Source organism: Cibotium barometz, chromosome 50 (assembly GCF_041138505.1).
Source record: "Cibotium barometz isolate CiBa-2024 chromosome 50, ASM4113850v1, whole genome shotgun sequence".
NCBI classification, from domain to species: domain Eukaryota; kingdom Viridiplantae; phylum Streptophyta; class Polypodiopsida; order Cyatheales; family Cibotiaceae; genus Cibotium; species Cibotium barometz.
Genome location: NC_141095.1, coordinates 11,168,200 through 11,176,838, shown reverse-complemented (window position 1 = coordinate 11,176,838; position 8,639 = coordinate 11,168,200). Strand labels below are relative to the sequence as shown.

At 40.9% G+C, this 8,639-nt stretch overlaps 1 long non-coding RNA gene across 2 annotated transcripts; it reads right to left on the bottom strand.

Moving 5' to 3' along the window:
- Positions 1-872: 872 nt before the first annotated feature.
- LOC147609790 (uncharacterized) lies at positions 873-3,789 on the bottom strand. Of its 2 annotated transcripts, XR_015264166.1 has the most exons (5): positions 3,333-3,789; positions 2,932-3,048; positions 2,490-2,841; positions 1,702-2,309; positions 873-1,589 (listed from the first exon to the last, which is right to left on the bottom strand). It is a non-coding gene; the product is annotated as an uncharacterized LOC147609790 (long non-coding RNA). The 2 variants fall into 2 exon arrangements; XR_015264165.1 differs by having other exon boundaries at positions 873-2,309; positions 3,333-3,764.
- Between the last annotated feature and the right edge of the window lie 4,850 nt (positions 3,790-8,639).

Below are 8,639 nucleotides of genomic sequence, written 5' to 3'. Positions count from 1 at the left end.
GCATGTTAGGGTATTTCCTAAGACTGGACAAGGTGCTAGGAATAGGAAATCCCTCCCTAGATGTGAGATCTTGGGAGTGTAAGAGAAGAAGAGAGGTACAAGAGTATGCACACAAGGCTTGGAATATGACAAGGTGTGAGGTGCGATTGCCAAATTATACCAAAAACAAGATGTATACTTAAGTGAGCAGAAAAAAGCTTCGAAATATGTGCACAAAAATAGGAGTGCCTATAGTTTGCACAAATACAAGACTGCATATGGATGCTTCCACTACCTTGATTCACCCCCTGTAAACAAGAATCTCCAAATCACAGAACAAAAACTTTGATTTATCTCAAATGTTAGTATATGCCAAAATGTGTATCACGCGTATCTTTGTACATGAGAAACTATATGTTAGCGTCGTTGGAAAAGCCTCTAATAGCTTCTCCAAGAAGTGTCCACTTCATGACTATCACACGAAGGCGAAGCTATGCAACATGCTAGAACACTATGCGTTGGATGGTTGTCTGGGCCACGGCAGTGATTTCAAATCTGAGGCACGGCACAGCTAACTAGTTGGGAATGGTGCATTGCCCATGAGCTCCACCTAGAATGGCGATGAAAATGGGTAGCATGCGACAATGGGCTCCGAGCTGCTGACTACAACGATGGCAGTTGGCTCTAGGCTAGCAATGATGAGCTTTGTGCCAACAAGGTGGCGACACCTAGTTTTGAGCGAATAGCTGGACTACGTCCGATAGAGGGCTCTTAAACCACCATTGGTTCCAATTGAGAGAGGGCAATTGCATGACTGATGGGGGAGAGATAGTAATGTTACTGAGCAAGATAATCAACACATTAAACATGGGTTTCATTAGGGATTAAGGGTAAGAACACAAGAAATAACATATTAACATTACCATATTCGATCCTTTTTTATAGGAGAGGCTCTCCTTTACAAGGTACATGCATATGCTACCCCAGACATGCCACACACATGTGAACAAGGTATGATGCCAAGTGTTCTTAAGAGGTGTCACCTTTACACATTATTGCTTACATAAAATCCTTCTAAGAAGCGGTTCCCACACACTAGTAGTTGTTCACATATACTAGAAGTGCTTTATTTAAACCTAGAATACCAAAGTAAATAGGTGCTAGTTTACATACCTACCTAACACCTGTTTTAGAAGGTAGAAAAAGGAGAGATGTTTCGCAGAAGGAGCATTACATTTTAGTTGTTTTATGCCAAAACAACTAAAATTGAGTGACCAAGGCTCTCGTTTTTAATCTTACATTGAGTTCTAGAATATTGAGATCGTAAAATTATATAGTTCAATCTAAAGAAAGCTTAAGAGAGAAGCTCATGTTTGTGCACCAAGTGGAGGAAGTTTAGGGTAATCAAAGCCTTGATCAAGAAAAGGCTTTTGGGAGCAAGCTTAATCAAGGCTTTTGGGAGCAGCCAACACAGGAGATCAGCCCTCATAGCAAAAGGAAGGAGCAGAGGCCGTCAGCGAAAGGAAGCTGCAACAGAACAGAGTGGGTTCACACGGTCCATAGGAAGCAAGGGGCTTCGAGATGATATAGGAACCGGATTTCTCCAGTTGCTGATCATCAGCTGGTGAGTTAGCAAATCCTTGAAAGCCACCACCCCTTCTTTGAAACAGAACATACACACACACCCACCGAAACAAAAAGATGATGAGAGAAATCAATTACCATCATTTGTTGTATGGAGAGAGACGTTACTGGCTTGGTCTTGCACCGAGGCCCTCTCTTGTATCCTGGCCTTGAGAACTCGAACCTGGACCTTGAATTTGAACGCCCTGATTATCCTCCTCTATCTTCGTCTTTGATTCTTTTTTAGTATCGTCATTTGGTGATAATCAGCTGGTGAGTTAGTAGCTACCAGATTACCAGCTGACTCTTAATACTTGTTAATACTTGTAATCTGGTAGCTACTGACTCTTCTTCTTCTTTCTTTTGGGTGCAGGTGCTTCGTGCAATCAATCAGATCTTGGGTGCTCATTTGAGGCTTTTGCTTTCTCCTTGCTTGTGTTTGGACCAATCTGTCCTTCAAGGAAATTTTTAAGGTTTTTGTTACTTGGGTCTGGCATCTGAATGGGTAGCTGAATAATCTTTTGCAATTATTTGTCAGCCAAGTCATGAGTGTACGAGCTTGTATCCTTTGCAAAGGCCTCTCTACTCTTTTCAGCCATTAATTCCGAAAACGCTTTGGTAATAGCACGTTCAACCATGCTCTTGTCAATACCAATAACAACATTTATGCCACAAGAACCCAAGATCTGATTGATTGCACTAAGCACCTGCACCCAAAAGAAAGAAGAAGAAGAGTCAGTAGCTACCAGCAGATTACAAGTATTAAGAAGATTAAATCCATGGAAAAACACACGACTAAGGCCCAATTCCCACGCAAGGGATTTGATGTATTTTAAGATTGTGTCTGTCACTGGCTGTACAACTTGCAGAAAAGTCTTGAAGAATACCCAGATGACACCAAAGACACCTATTGGCAGAGTCAAAAGTCTGTACTCTGTTCTGATTGGCACTACCCTCCATAGCACTAGTATTACACATGCTACAACAAAAGCAAGGAAGAAGAAGCTTCACAAAGATATCAGTGGGTTGGCTTTCCCATGAGTACATCCAACACATTCGTAGCCATTGAGGTGGAGTCATGGAATCCTCTAGCTCTTTGCTAATTTCCACGGCAAGCCCAGCAGATGCTTGAGTCTTATTGTCATATTGCCATGCATTATAGTGTACAGTCAGCACAACAGGTGTATGCCCTGTTAGTTGTGTCAGTATGGCTTTGTGTTCTCAGGGAAACAACCCTACCTGAATACAAGCAAACAATTAAATATAAATACATGAACATGAGTAGAATGTTAATGTTCCAATCCAAAGAACTTTAATACTTCCACTCACCATCTTTGATTTAAGTGTCTATGCCAAATCTTTGAGCATTTGGCGACACTGGGAGTATAACTTGAATAGAAATTTTTGATCAGTCGATATGGCACTTCTCGTACGACGAAACTTCACCTAAATACAAGCAAACAGTCAAATCTGAAAACATCATGTGGATTGTTACAAAAAAATATCAATGTTCCCAAGCCAAACAATTTTACCGAAACCACTCACTACTTTTGATCTATCTGCCAATGGCAAATCTTTGAACAATGCCTGATTCAGAGAGTGCAACTCGATTGTAAATTTATCAATAACATCCTCTTCCTGTTAGATGCATTGCCTAAGAACTGGTCGTCTCACAAACAGACATGAAAAGGCTACAAGTAACAAGAGCAGTAATGAAAGTTGAAACCAACCTTAGAAGTCTATGTGTCTGGAAAACGCGCGTCAAAGGGCGCAAGGACTTTCGATCTCGTCCAGCTATTACGCAAAGGTCTGAATTTGCAGTCCGCGACGGTGGCTTGGCAGAGATGATGATGACGGCGAGGGTTTACTAGGGGGGTATGTGTGTGTGTGTGTGTGTGTGTGTGTGTGAGTGAGAATAGTGACGATAAGTATGTTTACTGGTTAGGGGAGGTGTGTGTGTGTGTGTGAAGACGTGGCGAGTGGCTAGTGAGGTTCTGGACAACACCACCCAGAGTGGTAGGTGGAATAGATTACAGAGAAGAGGTGGCCAGTGGCTAGTGAGGTTCTGGAGACTGAGAAATGGGTGGCGTGTAGGTGGAGATGCGATGCGAAGGTGGGGGCTGGCCACTGTGTAGACGAAGCAGCTTTTCACACTTCCAAAACTGAGCTGTCGCGCACATCATGATTCATGTCACATGGAAGCGTCAAAAATCAAGCCTGCACACATGGTGGCTTTCAGAGCCTGCTGCAGTGTGTGTCGCTCTCGACAAAAACCTTTTTCCTAACTCTTCAAAATAATGGGACACGCATGACACATTGACACTTATTAATGCGAAGAGAGATTTGGAGAACAAGATTGAGGCTAACCAACTTGTAGGATGTTTCTAATGTATGTGCATCTACACAAGTATGCAATGGATAGGTCCTAGTTGTCTAAATCAATAGAACAAAGTATGTCAGAAGTTCAAAGACATGCATGATTATGCTCCATCCATTGGCAAGGAAATATATTGGCTAATGAAACCACATCAACGGTTAGCAAGAAACCGCCCCAAATACTATGATAAGAAGCCTCCCCAAATACTATGATAAGTGTGTTTTCTTCATCATCCCATCATCATACACAATTGATCCTAGAGATATCCTAGTTAGCATCTTAACTTCTACTCTTGTTGGTGAGCTCTTTTGGGGATACCTAAGTTTACTACACACGTTCTTCCATGTGAGCATATTTTTACATAAGAAACTGCAACCAAGGATACACGTTCCTTTCGAATCATCAAAAGAGCTACCGTAATGCATGTATCTAGCAGGGTTGTGAGCACGTACTCCATCTGGTGACCCTTGTTTTGTGACATATGCCATGCACGCACCTCTGCACTTCCATGCGTATGTATCTACATCACACTTCCATGCGTATGTATCTACATCACACCATGAGTCAATGCACCACAACCCATCGAGGGAGAATTTTAGGAGCTATCATATGGCCTGAGCAATTGATAATATGAGCAATAGCAAGGACGCTAGCTCAGAAGAAGCTTAACAACCTTGCATAGACAACAAGGCTTTGGAGGCCCGCACATTAGAATCCCTACACACTCTCAAAGGAGTCCTATTGCAAGACCCAAAGTCCCCTACACCTTCCAACCCTTATTAGTCAATGTGATGAGGAAGTGACACTCTGCTTGTAGGAATAGACAACATGGCTTAAAGAGGAGCCACAAGAGAGCCCATCCTAAGGATTAGACCCCAACACATTAGGACTAGGGACTTGGAGTAAAAACCCAGGAAGGGGGAACCCTTGCATCCTAGAGCCACGGTTAACCAAGCCTCTTTTTTCCAGCTACAACATTATGAGCCTTTGGCTTTCGGCTAGCTCAGATGCCCTAGTCCCAAAATTGTATAGCATAAACCTAGGAACTTAGATTATTTGGGTTGAGAAATTGAGGAAATGGAGGAGCCTTGGACTTCACACCTCTGTTCTCTACAACACAAATACATATGAATGTCAAATTCAAGGCAAACACTAGGGTAAGATGAGCTACAAGTGCACCTACCTTTTTATGCGAGCACAACACAAACCAAGAGGCTTTGATGTGGGACCAAACCTAGGGGACGCTTCTATTCACCGTAGAGTCACCGTATGACCCCATCATTTAGGGATACCCTACCCCCACCCTTACCCACCTCAACCACAATCCATCCTTGCACCCCAAGTAGAAGGATTAACCCCAAACATAATTAGGATAGCATTGGAAATAGGGAGGAGGTTGTAGCAATAGTCCACCACTTGCACCTACTACAACACCAAGACAACCAAACAAGGTCAAACCCCTCTAGATTTCTAAGCTTATGTCTAGATTTAAGGGGGGAAAGTGATGCAATAGCACATTTAGAAATGTTTGACCACACGTGATATGCGTAGAGCGAGCCAGACAACTAGATGTGCTATTTAGAAATGTTTGACCAAATGTGATACGTGTAGTGAGCCAAACGACCAAGTGAAGGTGGGAGCCTTTGGCCCACCATGGAAGTAAAAGGCAGAAATTGGTTTTGATCATCAAAGATTGAGGACACCTCGAGGATAAGGCAGAATTTCGCTCACTTAAAACAACCTTTACAATTGGGTATTCTCGATAGGGAACCTAATGGAATCCCTTGGATCAAGCGACTCAAGAAACAAGCAATCCATGATTACATCAATTGTGTATGATATCTCCATTCACACTGTGTGTTCCAAAGACAAATTCTCAAATGAAGTTGATGGGGATATTTTTGGAAGGGCTCTGAGACTCAACATTACACAATGCCTTAAACTCGAAGAAATACACCCTTCAAAACATGCTATCAAAGCATAATCAACTTTTATGACTTCATGGGAAATTCCTTGTAAGAACTTCATTAGAGGAGGCTTCCTTTGGCATGAATCTCTCAAAGGTAGGGACAAAGGCAAAAAAGCCACCGATCTAGGATGCAAGTGGGTTTAGGGTTCAATTTTCCATGCTAATCACACCAATACTGAATGCCCACCTTTAAGACCAAAACAAGGAAGGCTTTTCCATGCTAATCACACCAGTATTGAATTCCCACATTTGAGACCAAAACAAGGAAGGTGTTTTTATGACATTGTAATAAAGCTAGGAAGAACCATGACATGACTAACCATTATAAGAACCATTATAAGAACTAGGCCGTACTTGTAAGTGCACAGTAGGACAACTTGCTAGCTCCATCGGTCAGGCCTATGATTGCTAACACTCCTCATGTACAACATGTGCCCCAAAGAAGAATTTTGAGGATTCTCAAGATGCCCATACCACACTTGAGAAGAATTCATAGGAGAGGGTTGTTGGAAAACATGGATCTAGGTCCATAGTTAATTGATTAAGAGAAGTAGAAGGCTTAATGAAGAATATAATTAAGAATGGATTAACTCAAGCAAAAGACTCAATGAGAATATAAAGAAATAGCATAATCACCTTGCATTAGAGTTGATCCAAGTAAATTCTTTTATAGCGCTCATGGAGCTCCCAAATCATAAGCTATATGTATCCTTGTGCCATTCATGTATCTGTAAATGCTCACACTCCATAGCGCTCATGGAGCTCCCAAATCATAAGCTATATGTATCCTTGTGCCATTCATGTATCTGTAAATGCTCACACTCCATGTGCCTTCTTGTGCTTTCCATTCAGTACCTTTTTGACCATTGACTTCACCTTTTAGAAGTAACCATATAAATCAACCTTTGTGTTAGAACCCTTTGTATTTATTCTTCCTTTCTAATGTGCATGGTCTGCCCCTTCCTCTACTCATGTTGCACCCTCACATTTCTTTTCCAATAAGGGTGAGTTGGAGCTCCTTTTAAGCAATAAATACACATGCACGTGCGCAAGTAGACAAGCACACAAGAGAGATGCATGGGAGAATTTTCTTCTGTTATCTTCTCTTCTCTATAATATGAAGATAAGAGTACACACTATAAGGAAAGAGATTCTTCTACTAGAATGTGGAGCTGTCATCCTAGCATGACATCCATATTCAAACTAGTTGAGGTTGATATCTAAACACTCTCCCTATAGCTAACTAGATACCCTACATTCTAGGCAAGTCTCCTAAACCTATGGAGAACCTGTGAAACTTTTTTTCAGCTAATGCCTTTGTGAAGATGTCAACCTCTAATCCTCTATGCTGACATATACCAAAACCCACAACACTTGCTAAAATGATATCATGCTTTTTCCTAGCATGATATCCTGGGTTACTATAGCTAATTGTATGTTGCTCATATTTTTACAACGTAAATGACAACCCTTTCCATGAGCTCACCCATTTTTCTAAGTAGCTTCTACAACTAAGCTATCTCACATGATGTTTCCATAGTAGTACCCTTGTACTCTGCTTCTATACTTGACAAAGAAACCGTTGGTTTCTTCTTACTACACCAACTAACAACATCACACCCAAAAGAAAATATAAAGCCACTCGTAGATCTCTTGTTTGAGACACTACAAGCCTAATCTACATTTATATATCCACAAACCTATAACCTCATAGAAAAGTTGTGGAATTTAGGTACTTCTAGCTACATCCAAGTGTGGTTTCCTCGGGGCCTATATACACTGACTCACCAATCCAATACCATAGCTTAAATCTTTCCTAGTGAGTCATGTAGATCAAACACCTTATAATGTCTATAGCCAAAGATCACATGTATATGCAGCCAATTTTATGTTCTGCTCTCATGGCATTGAGATTGGCTTACAACTTGTCATTTCATGCTTAGACAACATGTACTCATTCTACAAAATCTAAATCCCCAAATATTTCATTTCAAACTTTATCTTAAGGAGCATACTTACCTCAATAATGTCAACATCACTGTTCTTTGTGAGTGACAATCAAGTCATTAACATAGATGACTACTACATCAATGCTCCTGTTAGTCTTTTTCACATAAAGTGAAAATTTGGTGTAGGTATATAGAAAATCATGTTGTAGATATATGAAGTCCAATATTAACAAGATACTCTTCTATCTTGTCCAACCTTTCTCTAGGTTCCTACTTTGAGCCATATAAGGCTTTACGTGATCTCCAAACAAAATCTAGGTGTGCATCATCCTTATATCCTAATGGTTGTACCATGTAGAACTCCTCCTATAAATCACATGTAAAAGAGAATTATTTATGTCCATTCATGTAAATATTATCCCTTACATGCATGCGTAGCAACGACTACTAGCACAATCTCCATCCAACCAATCGGAGTGAAAGTTTCCTCATAGTCAATTCCATAGGTTCATGCATATGCTTTAGATACCAATTTCGTCTTGCACCTCATCATAGTCAATGCCATAGGTATGTGCATATTATTTAGCTAATGATTTTTCCTTGTACCTACTCATAGAGCTATATCCATCTAAATTTTGATTTACTTTGTAGATCCACTTGCATCCAATTGCCTTCTTCTCCTTAGGCAAGGGCACCAAATCCCAAGGTAACCTTGGGTACCCATTAAAAGGTTGTTGAGGTT